At 34.8% G+C, this 11,134-nt stretch overlaps 1 protein-coding gene across 4 annotated transcripts in view; it reads left to right on the top strand.

The window, feature by feature from the left end:
- GRM5 (glutamate metabotropic receptor 5) overlaps window positions 1-11,134 on the top strand; it is a 282,787-nt gene that overhangs the window by 158,697 nt on the left and 112,956 nt on the right. The window lies entirely within an intron of this gene.

Genomic DNA, 11,134 nt, shown 5'->3' on the forward strand with positions numbered 1-11,134 from the left:
GAGGGTGGAGAGGAGTTGCAGAGAAATCTGGACAAAGTAGAGGTCTGGGCATTCATCAGAGATGTGAAATTTAACAAGAGCAAGTGCCAGGTATCTGTGTTGAGGAAACCCTGGACTTATCTACAGACTGTGGGATGAGAGGCTGGAGAGCAGCCTCACAGAAAGGGATCTGAGGGGTTTGGTCAACAAGTTGAATCTGAGTCAGCAATGTGCCCTGGCAGCCAAAAGGGCCTACCATACCATGAGGCGCACCAATTACAACATTTCTAGAGTGATTGAGGGAAGTGATTATCCAGTTCTGCTCTGCTCTGTGCTGGTGTGGCCTCACTACAGCCTTCATGGTACAGACCATTGGTACTTAAGGGGATGGTGATTCGGAATGTAGAAATAAAAAATATTGTCATGGCATCGTATCTGAAACCAAAGATATGATAGACAGAATAGAGATAAAAAGGGAGATAGGTAATAAAATAGAAGTTTTTATGATGAAACAACTTTGAGTGGTTAAAGAGATTCTATTAGTTTAGTGCTGGCTATCTATTATACTTGGAATCAATAAATAAGCACTACCAGAATTGGACTTAGTGAGAACCTTTGACTTGCCAGACACAAAATGAAAAAGATACATACATAGTAACGGTAAGAGCTTGCCGTTTCTTAAAGGGTTTAGACAGAAGACTGTTTCTTGGCCAATCAAAAATATATTGTTCTAGAATTGTTACCAGTAAACAAAGAGGGCAATAAAGAAGACACAGTTGCAGAAAACAGCCTTAGCATCTGACAATTGTATAGCTGTGTCTCAGGATGCGTAGAGAGGTCTTTGGACCCATCAGGACAACCCAACATCTCAAAAAGCAGGGAATTAATAGAGTGAACAAAAAGAAATAAAAAATAAACTAATTTCTTGGCATCTCTAAATACACAGATAAAGCAAATTTTCCACAGAAGTATCAGAGGAATTCAAAACAAACAGTCAAAGTATCTTCTTCCTATGTGAAACAAAAGAATCCCAAGCAAATAAGATGTGAAGTTGTTATAAAGTTGAAAAGGGCTAGTGCTTAAAGATAATCTAGATATGGTCCAAAAGCTGAATAAATACCTCCCTCTCCCTTTTCAGCAAAGATAATGTTGACAAATATGAGAAAATGGAGACATGTCCATTTATTAGTGGATATGGAATTGGAATTTAACTACTTGAAATAGTATCAAACCTGAGGACCTACCTTAATTCTCTGTTAAAGGTTGTCCTTAGGACTATGTCAGTACTAGACTTGCCTGTCTGGACTACACAGAAAGCATGAAAGTTTTCAGACTCCGAATATAAAATTCAGAGCACATGAGACTGTACCTGAATATTCTCAATGGATTAACAAACAGCTGGACATACCAGGAAAAACTTCTACTTGTTAACATAAGGCAGTCCCATGGACCACCTGAAGGTAAAGTGGAGAAAACTTGTACAGTACACTGTTCACACTCTGTCTATTAAGGCTGTTATTTCAGCTTGAAATAGATAAAACCAATAGATAAAACCAATAGATAAAAATAGATAAAACCAATGCATCCAATGAATGCAGACTAGCTGTTTCCATCCCAGAATTTTGGTGAAATTGGCAAATGGAGTTGTGAGAGCAGTAACAAGGCCTCTTAGTAAAGAAAGAGATACCCTATCTAAAAACAGGGATGTTCTGTAGGCAGATAAAGACCTTTTAGTTTTAAATATATAGAGAGAACCAGAAAAGGGGAATAATTTTTTTTTTTTTTTTTTTTAATGTAACATCTCACCAAAGGTACTTTTCACTGCTACCTGGTAGCTTTCTTTAGTAACATTAATAGTTCTCTGATCAAAATAAATTAATTCAATTTATTACCTGAATTTCTATAAGGTGGCTGGTATAATGTCAGTAAAAAGAAGTGTTAGATAAAATGAAATGATGAAATGTAAACATTTTGGAAAAAAAGAAGAAAAAAAAAGTCAAGACTTTATGACTACTAGTTTTGTTGAAATATTGCAATAGAGGAAATGTAAGGATGTGTCTTGGGGCCAAGTTTATTATTTTCACAAAGGCACATGGCAAAAAAAAAAAAAAAAAAAAAAAAAAAGCACTAATGAAAGTTGCTGATAAGTCAATATTAAGACAGCCTGCCAAACAGAAAACAACCAGAAAATTAGATGAGAAGACAAAGAAGGCTATAGCAATACAAATGGGATTAAAGTAATGCTACAATATTCAAAAGTGTGCAATGTGCATCACCACTAAACTTATTTTTTAGATGGTTTGGCTGAGATTTTCACTGTAAACATGCGGTTAATAATAAAAATCATAAAATGTACACATGCACATACTAATTCATCAGAGAAGACTATGTTTTATAGACTGTTCCCTACTCTCCTTAAAATAAGATGGTGATATGCTTCCAGCAGAAATCAGGTAGTACTGCACCCACATATAAAACCCCTGTATAAGTAGAGCTGAGATGAGATACTTGGATAGTTAAATCAGAACCTTTGGTATCACCACTGTGATCCTTCTCACGGTCTCATCTGCAAGGCTCTATGGTGTCCTCTGTGTATGTAAAAATGTCCAGTGTTCAACTGGAACATAAATGCAAAAGCACAGCTTGACAAATTTTAGGAAATTTCTCAATAATTCCCTTAATTTTTCTAAAATAGAGATATAAGAGTGAAAACTTGTTCAGTGTGACATAGTGAAGGATCAAAGATGTAGTTCTTCCCAGTAAATACAGTATGTCATCAAAAATTAAAGAGGGAACAATGTTCTTTAAGAAGAAAAATACATGAATAAAATGTCGATGAACCATGCATCAACAAAAAGATGGCCCTTCAAATGCTCATAAACAATAAGCTGACCTTAAGCCAGCAATAAGCCCTAGAGCAAAGAAGGCCAACAGCCTCCTGGGTGACATGAGGAAGAGCCTTGCCAGGGTTTTGAGGGAGATGATCCTTATCTACTCAGCACTGGTGACAGACTACTGGAGTGTCGTGTCACCAGACTGAACATTTTCTTACCCATTTTTTTGTACAACAAATTAGTGGTGGCAAAAATCCAGCTTAAAACATTTTATTATCTTTAGGACAGAGAGACAGAAGGGTTTATGAAATGGATTGCATAACATATTACCTGTGTCATCAGGGAACTGACCTTAGTGAGCCAGGAAGTCTCTTCCAGCCCTGTTTTTGTGTGTCCAAATGAAGAAAAATAAATAAATAAATAAAACCAGGTTTCCAGTGAGGCTGATGAACAGCGAATGAGTCACAGGCTTACCATGAACATTACTGTTTCTAAGTCTTCTAAATTGCTTATTTACAGCTCAGTAGGAACAAGACAGATACCACAGTAGAAGCTTACACGAGTACATTTGCAGCACTGTTTTAGAGACATCGTTTAATCAGAACTGGAGGATGGTCATTGCTTTACATCCATCTTAAATATCCTGTGAGAGGCAGCTGAGTGAACTCATGTCTTTCATGGAGACTGGAGATTACCACTTTGAAACATTTTAAAGACAGAATCCAGTAACCCGTATTCTGCTGTTTCTATTGCACTTGCTTGACATGAGAAACTAAAGGCATCCTGTCAAGAAAACAAGGACAAGGGCAACTATCTGGCTGTCTCGAGAGGTCCAGTAGAGAAATAGATTAAAATGTTTAAAGAGAAGAAAGTTATTTTAAAAGGATGGATCTCAAGCAAAATTGGGCAGGCTTCACAGTGGATAAGGATAATATGATTCATGAGTTAAATTGCATTGACTAGACCCATAACAGTAACACCATCATATTTTACAGTATCCTTTTGATTTTGACAGGCTTCCCTTTAGCTGGTAGATCCCTTGAAACCATTTAATTTAAATGGCACATAGCTATCTAACTAACTTTTGGGTCTTAAAGTTTTGCTCCTGACAGTGCTCAAAATATGACAGTGGATGATAATATTCCCATCAAGCCATGTTTGGCATTGCTGCTGGATATGTCTACCCTTCTCTATGAAAGGATGTCTTGACATATACCCAGAACCACCATACTCAAGTTCATCTTTGTGTTGGTATGCTGCCACACTCAGAAAGTCCTCTGCCCATATTTCCTGCACAGCACACTGCTGAATTATGGGCATGTGGCCCTACCTTAGACAGTCTTCTGGTATAGAATGAAACATGATGATTTTGGAAATTAAAGTAACTGAAGAAAAATTATTGTAGGGAATAACAAGTTAGATTAGATGACCTCTAAATACATCAGCAAAAATACAAAAACAACTGACTGTTGGAAGTGTATCGGAAAAGATTATTGGAATAAATATTTGGTGAAACTTTTCACAGTCATTCAGTTTTTCAGCTGAATGAGTTCTTTTCCAATCTGAGGTCTAATTTACTGATATGAATAGCTAAAGGAGGTTTGAAAAGAATAACTAAAAAGAATATTTTTTCTCTGGATTTCAAGATAATGCAAACAACTATTAATTCAGTCATGTAAAAAATTATAAAGTAAAACTTGTCTGGATAGGTATCTGTATATATTATTGTTCAGGAACTAATCTATACTTTAGTTTAGTTTAGTTTTGTTTTTCTGTTTGTTTTTTTTTGTTGTTGTTGTTTTGTTTGTTTTTGTTTTCTATATGGATTCTCGCTAATACAATTTCACATCAGCATTCAAAAAAAAAAAAAAGCTAGATGTAATGAAGGAATGAAATAAAACATCACTTTTAAGCCATTAAAAGATAACTGTTTATTTTTAGACATCAACCTCTGCAATATGTAAAACTGCAAATTTAAAATATCTATCTTGACCAGTTAGACCAGTAAAGGACAGAAAAGACAGAATGTTAAATTTAGAAACCCTGGCATTTTTCAAAAGTGTTCTAGTCCAAAATCTTCCCTTGCAGTCATCCAGCTAAATCTAATCATCCAAATTTTTAAATTATCCAAAAGGGAATTAAGAAGTATAAATATAAGGATTTGTTTTACATTTCAAAAATTATAATTTTAATAAATCTCATAATCCCTTTCAATGACAATGTTTTCAAAGCAGAAAAAAAATTGACGAGTTTCTTGTCTTCTCTTTCAACCTAAAACTTTCTCTCACAATATTCAAAAAACTAGTCACAAAGTTAACTAAGAGGTTTATACTTATTTCAGTTACTGTATGAAACCTACCATTCTTCATAAATCTTATAATAGAATCATAAAATCATGGAATGGCTCAGGTTGGAAGGGACCTTAATGATCTTATCTAGTTCCAACCCCCTTGCCATAGGTAGCGACACCACCCACTAGATCAGGTTGCTCAGGGCCTCACCTAACCTGGTCTTGAACACCTCCTGAGTTGGGGCATCCTGTCTTTCACCTTATAACCAAGTAATTCATGTCTTTATGCTGGTGCCATCTCCCTCTATACTTCACCATCCACACTTTCTTTATTATTTGCCATGATGCATTTATTATATATTGTCATATAGACAGAGTTCATCATCAGAAAAATCAGTGCGAAAATTCACTTCAAACAGTTACTTGAGGGGTGAACTGCAGACACAAACCTGTGTGGATTTTAAGCTCTGTGATGGAGGATCTTTGGTGGTTTTTTCTTACGAAGTGTTATTCATCTGCAGCTATTCCCTTCCTTCCTCACAAGTGTGACTCTCCATTACAAAACAGTTATAAGGTTATGTATATATATAACCACACAGGTTATAAGACCATAGCAAGACTAACATAGCATGATTTTTTCCCATATCTACAAAGTCTTTGTATTTTTGAAAGTCTTCTATTTCTGTACTTGAAAACAAACAAACAAACAAACAAAAAAACAACAACAAAAAAAGATTTATTCCAGACCATAATAAAATAAATAGTATGAACGTACATCACAATGCAGTTATCCTATGATACAGATCTAGGAGAAATCATTCCATGATCTGGAATAAGGTCTGTATGCCACTAGAAAACAAGTTGAATACTTAGATTATTTTGTTGCTTTTTCTTGTTGTCATACTAGTACTGCCAATGCCAATAACAATAACAATTTACATTTGTATAGTCACTCTTATTTCAAAACACATGGCAGATCATAGGCTAAATTATGCTTTTGATTATATGGCTTAGTAAATACACACCTGACTCCGTTCCAGAGTTGCATTGCAGGCATGAAGAGCAATTCTATCTTTACTCTTCACAAGGAATGAAGAGTGATAATATGAAACCTCCTTTTAGTTGGAATGAAACAGTAACACGGAAACATAAAAGAGATTATTTTATTTTATTTTATTTTATTTTTCCCCAGGATTCAATGAGACTATTTGAAAAGCTTAAACAGAAAATACATCTCAAAAAATATTTTGGCTCTGAAGAGGTTATACCAAATAATAAATACTTGTTGTTTGTAACAGTTTCTTCATTAATAACTTAACATCACAAACTAACCAAGCAATCCAATGGCTGAATGGTACAGACATAGCAAGAACTCCTAAAACTAAAGGACAACAATTTAATAATAAAATTAGTATTATATGAGCTAACTTCCTGCCAAAATCTTAATGAAGACAACTCCAGAGGCATCCTGAGAGGCATTAAAACCTCACCTTCAGTTATTCAAGTATCTTTCCTTGTGAATCATTCTCAGTCAGCACATTTTCTGGACATGCCATCCTATCAAGGCACCAAGCACTTCAACTCTTTTCACTGACTGGCTGAAGACCTGTTGGAAGATATGATGTCATTTTACCTCCTCCACAGCTGGCAGAATTTCCATATCTGGGCTCTCAGCCTGAAGTTTGTAAGAGTATGTGGTAAATCTGGCCAGTGTTTTTTTTTTTTTTTTTTTTTTTTTTAGTTAGATAGAAGAAAATGCTCTTTTATTTCAGATTTCAAACTTTTTGTTTGTACCCTGAATCCATTTTTCTCCAGGTAAAGAAGAGAGAAACTGACCAAAAGGTAACACTTCTTTTTTATAAGTTTTCAGTTCTCAAATTCTTTTTTTTAATCTTTTCACAATATGATGATTGCCAACTAAATACATTTGCCTGAGAAGAAGGAATGTGTGTCTGACTGAGCATTTCCAGATCAAAACACTGGCTTCTTTAAAGTATGAAAAACTCCAGGCTTGGAAGACCAGTGTTCTCAGATGTTGATTCAGAGCAAACAGTTTCTGTTCTTGCTATTTCTGGAACTTGAAGACCTAAGTCCTCTCTGTATTGGAACATTCTGAAAACCACTTAATAATCACAGAGAATAGTTTTATGCACCATACTATCATAATAATACTGCTAAAACAAGTATTTTATTATTATTATTATTATTATTTCTGAATGATCTGATCATTTCTAAAACTAAGACAAAAACTAGAACAGAGAAGTTTCAAACTTAAATTGATTTGAAGACATCTTCACATTTTTACACCAATTAAGTGCTACCATAATTGGAACTCTATAAACAGATATGTATAATTCAAGTCTATCATGTTTTAGGTATGAAAATACAACAGAATATGACAGCTATTATATCAAATATGTAAGAATTAGTAAAAGAAGAAACTTAGATCATCAGAATCCACAATGATGAGACCCAAGTAAAGCCTACAGAGTTAACTACCTCCCTTTCAAATTCCTACTTTTTAATAAACACAACAATGCCTTTAAGCACTATGACATCTGAGCATTTAAGTTTGTGTCTAACTGGCTTGTGAGATCATCATTCTATTGACTTGCTTTCTGTCATTTAATAGTGGTCATGAAGTTGTTATTGATCTGCACCTGAAGCAAAACAACAACTCTAATTTTTCACAGAAAGTAGATATCCATTACTTGGAATTATCTCATCCAAATGAAGCATTAAAAAATGTGCATAAATTGGAAGTGCTATTATTACGATATCCTATATAATGGATGGGGACAGAGAAGTTCTTCAAAGTCAAAAGATTTTTATTTTTTTATTTTTTTTGTATTTTTTTAGGACAGCAAAATACCTATCTTTGATAACTAATTTCAGTCATATACAATTTATATATGCTTATAAGCAGAGCTGTAAAGCTGGATTAATAAAGCATTTTAAGATACATATATCTGTATGTACACTAGTAATTTCTCAGCAATTAGAAACTCTCACTAAGTGCTAGATCGGTTGCATAGAAATAGATCTCTTTCAGTTGAGGCTCAAAACATATAAGTAGTCTTAGTGCCAGCTCCAGAAAGTGCTCAGCATGTACAGATCTATAGGATACATTAATTCTTGCAAAGACTGATGAAACCACAGTGCAGGAGTACATTAACAGAAGATGAACATCTTGTCCTTTTTCACTGCCTACATTGACACTTCAGGCACCAAGAAACTACCAATTATTTTAATTATCTTCTCTCTTCTAACAGCAGTGTTTGACTTAGGTTTTTGAAGATTGTTTTCTAGAAGATAGATACTTTGTAAATGGAGCTAGTAATCTGAGACAAATTCTGATGCTTTTACTCACACCAAGTAGGAAATTGCTCTGGAACAGCTGTGGCAATTATTGAAGAGTAATTTTGCTAGCAGAAGCAGGAGAGATTTTCAGGCCTTTTCTCTGAACCAGCAAGGCAGGAGGTTGTGTCTTTGGATAACAGTAGAAGCATACAAGCATACAAAAAGTTACTAGTTAAATAACGTCTTTCAATGAAGGATGCATTTCTAGAACTTCACCCACCAGAAAAAGTTGTTTGAGCAAGTTCCATCTATCAGGAACAAGAATGAGGCTTTAAAAGCTGCTCAGGGGTGTGATGAAATAAAAGTAAGAAGTATACTTCAGACTTTCCTGCTGTTGACACAGTAGCACTTAGCTAGTATACTTGTGTAGATAAGGAATGGAATGCATGTATCCTGATTCATTCCTTTATTTGGTTTATGCATTAGAAAAATAAATTTCTTTAAAAATTCTGTGGAGGGCACTGCCTGATGTATAATTGTTGTTGGTCTTGGGAGTGGCTGCATTTTTTTTTTTTGCTCTGAGGTGGGTTTTTTTGTCTTTTTTTTTTTTTTTTTTGAACTTGGATGAAGCTCTTGTCATCAGTAATAGACTCCATATCATTTCTCTACACAGAGATGAGCTGAAATAATGTCATGGCCTATAAAAGTTATATCTACAGGGTCTGACCTCTGTCTGGATGAACTAGATGTAAATGACAAAATGTCGAAGGCCACATGCAGCAAAATTGTCTTCATGCAATGTCAACTTTGGGGAATGATATCAAAGATCTCCCATATTACTGTGGTTTGTGATTTTGCACATTGTTAAACCAATAAACCTGGTCTAAGGTACCTATGGGTATTATGTTCTTTATCTTTTTCAAAGAAACAACAAAGTCCAAGCTTCCTCCTACTCAGAGAGAGATGTGTAAAATGTTACTGAAAGGGAAGAAGCTGAGAAGAATTGAAGTCAAAGACTGAAATAAACTCAGGATGGGGAGAAGATAGAGACAAAAAGTCTATTCTCTTCATTGTTGAGATATCTGTGAAAAAATATATGTCTCACACACATACAAACATATACACACAGGCTGATTGATGTTTCTGATCAGCAACTCCCAGCCTACAAGGGTTTTAATCTGGAAGCTTTGCACTTTGATTTACTTGTTTTATGAGGCCTTGGATTTGGGAATTTGGTTCAGTTCCTTATGTTTTTGGAATCAATTTTCAAACTACACATCTGGCTTTATATATTGTTTACAAAGATCCCTGGAGTACAAAAATTTTAAGAACTAATATTTTATATTTTAGTCCATATTTAGTCCACACATTGATTAAAGACAAAAATCTGTTGCTGGTGTTTTTTTTTTTTTTTTTGGGGGGGGGGGGGGGGCCCTGGTGATATCACAATAAGCTGTGGTTTTTGTTTGTTCGTTTGTTTTTAACATTGAAAATGGAATAGGAACACAAATTCCAGATTCTTTAGCAGAGTGGAAAACTGGATGAGGAGAAAGTCATTGTCATACTTATTAAACCTATTTTGGCATATAATAGAGCATATAGAGCTATAATGGTTGCCATTGGTTTAATTAATTCATCTTGCTTCAGTCTAGTTCACATCATGGCTGGAGTAGGAATTTCAAAGTCTAAAGGTCCAAGTATATACAAATTAGACTAAACTAAGTAGCCAGGGCCAGTAAAGGTATGCTTCCTGTCTGCGCTGGTTGCAGAAGGAGGATTAATTTATAAGGGGGTAAACATCACCCTTGCACCAATTGTAAAAGACATCTTTTAATTTCAAAATTTAGGACTGAGTCTGATTGTGTTGGAGAGATTGGAAGGACAAAATAATTGTCATACAGAAGCACCCAAAAGGATAAATTGGCATATAAATCATCAACACATGAAAATCACAAGTTTAGTGCATGTATAGTTTAGTTTGTAACAATATCAATGACTGATGATCCCTCTATAACTACTATAGGCTAAATAAAGGCTTGAAGTTCTAGAAAAAAACACATTGGTGTAGTCTAATGCACTTATATATCTCCTAAGTGATCAGCAAAAGTTGCCTTCTTTGGCTTTAGAGAAGACCTGAAAAAAAAGTCTGCTTTTGGAAGAATCTTCAAGATTTTTTCATGAAGGATGAAAAGACTGTTGAGAGAAAAATATTGCAATAGCTTCAGTGTTAGGTTGAAAATCTTGACTTTTCTTTCTTTCTTTCTTTCTTTCTTTCTTTCTTTCTTTCTTTCTTTCTTTCTTTCTTTCTTTCTTTCTTTCTTTCTTTCTTTCTTTGCAGGACTAGTATTTTAGTAGCTTGTAGGCATTGCAATGATTTTTCTCATGCCAGATTATCTCCAGTGAGTACACTGTAAATAAATTGATTGTCCAGACTCCTTTTATGTTAATTAATAGAAAAGAGATCTTTCTGAGACATGGCTGACTTTATCCTATAAAAGATAACGAGAGATGGCCTTAAGAGGCCATAGGTGCTTCCTTCTCTCTATTGACTTCAAGAAAGACTGGATGACTAGTTTAGCTGCAGGCATATTCTTTAGAATGTCTAGAGATAAATGGAATGTATTCCAGAGCTAGTTTCTGTTGCCTATTCATGTTCACCATAGTAACTTTTAGTAGGTGTATCTAGGAAATCCAAGTCCTCCCAGTCGGTCTTTCATTACTTAAAGGGGGC

This window comes from Oxyura jamaicensis, chromosome 1 (genome assembly GCF_011077185.1).
Source record: "Oxyura jamaicensis isolate SHBP4307 breed ruddy duck chromosome 1, BPBGC_Ojam_1.0, whole genome shotgun sequence".
NCBI lineage: Eukaryota > Metazoa > Chordata > Aves > Anseriformes > Anatidae > Oxyura > Oxyura jamaicensis.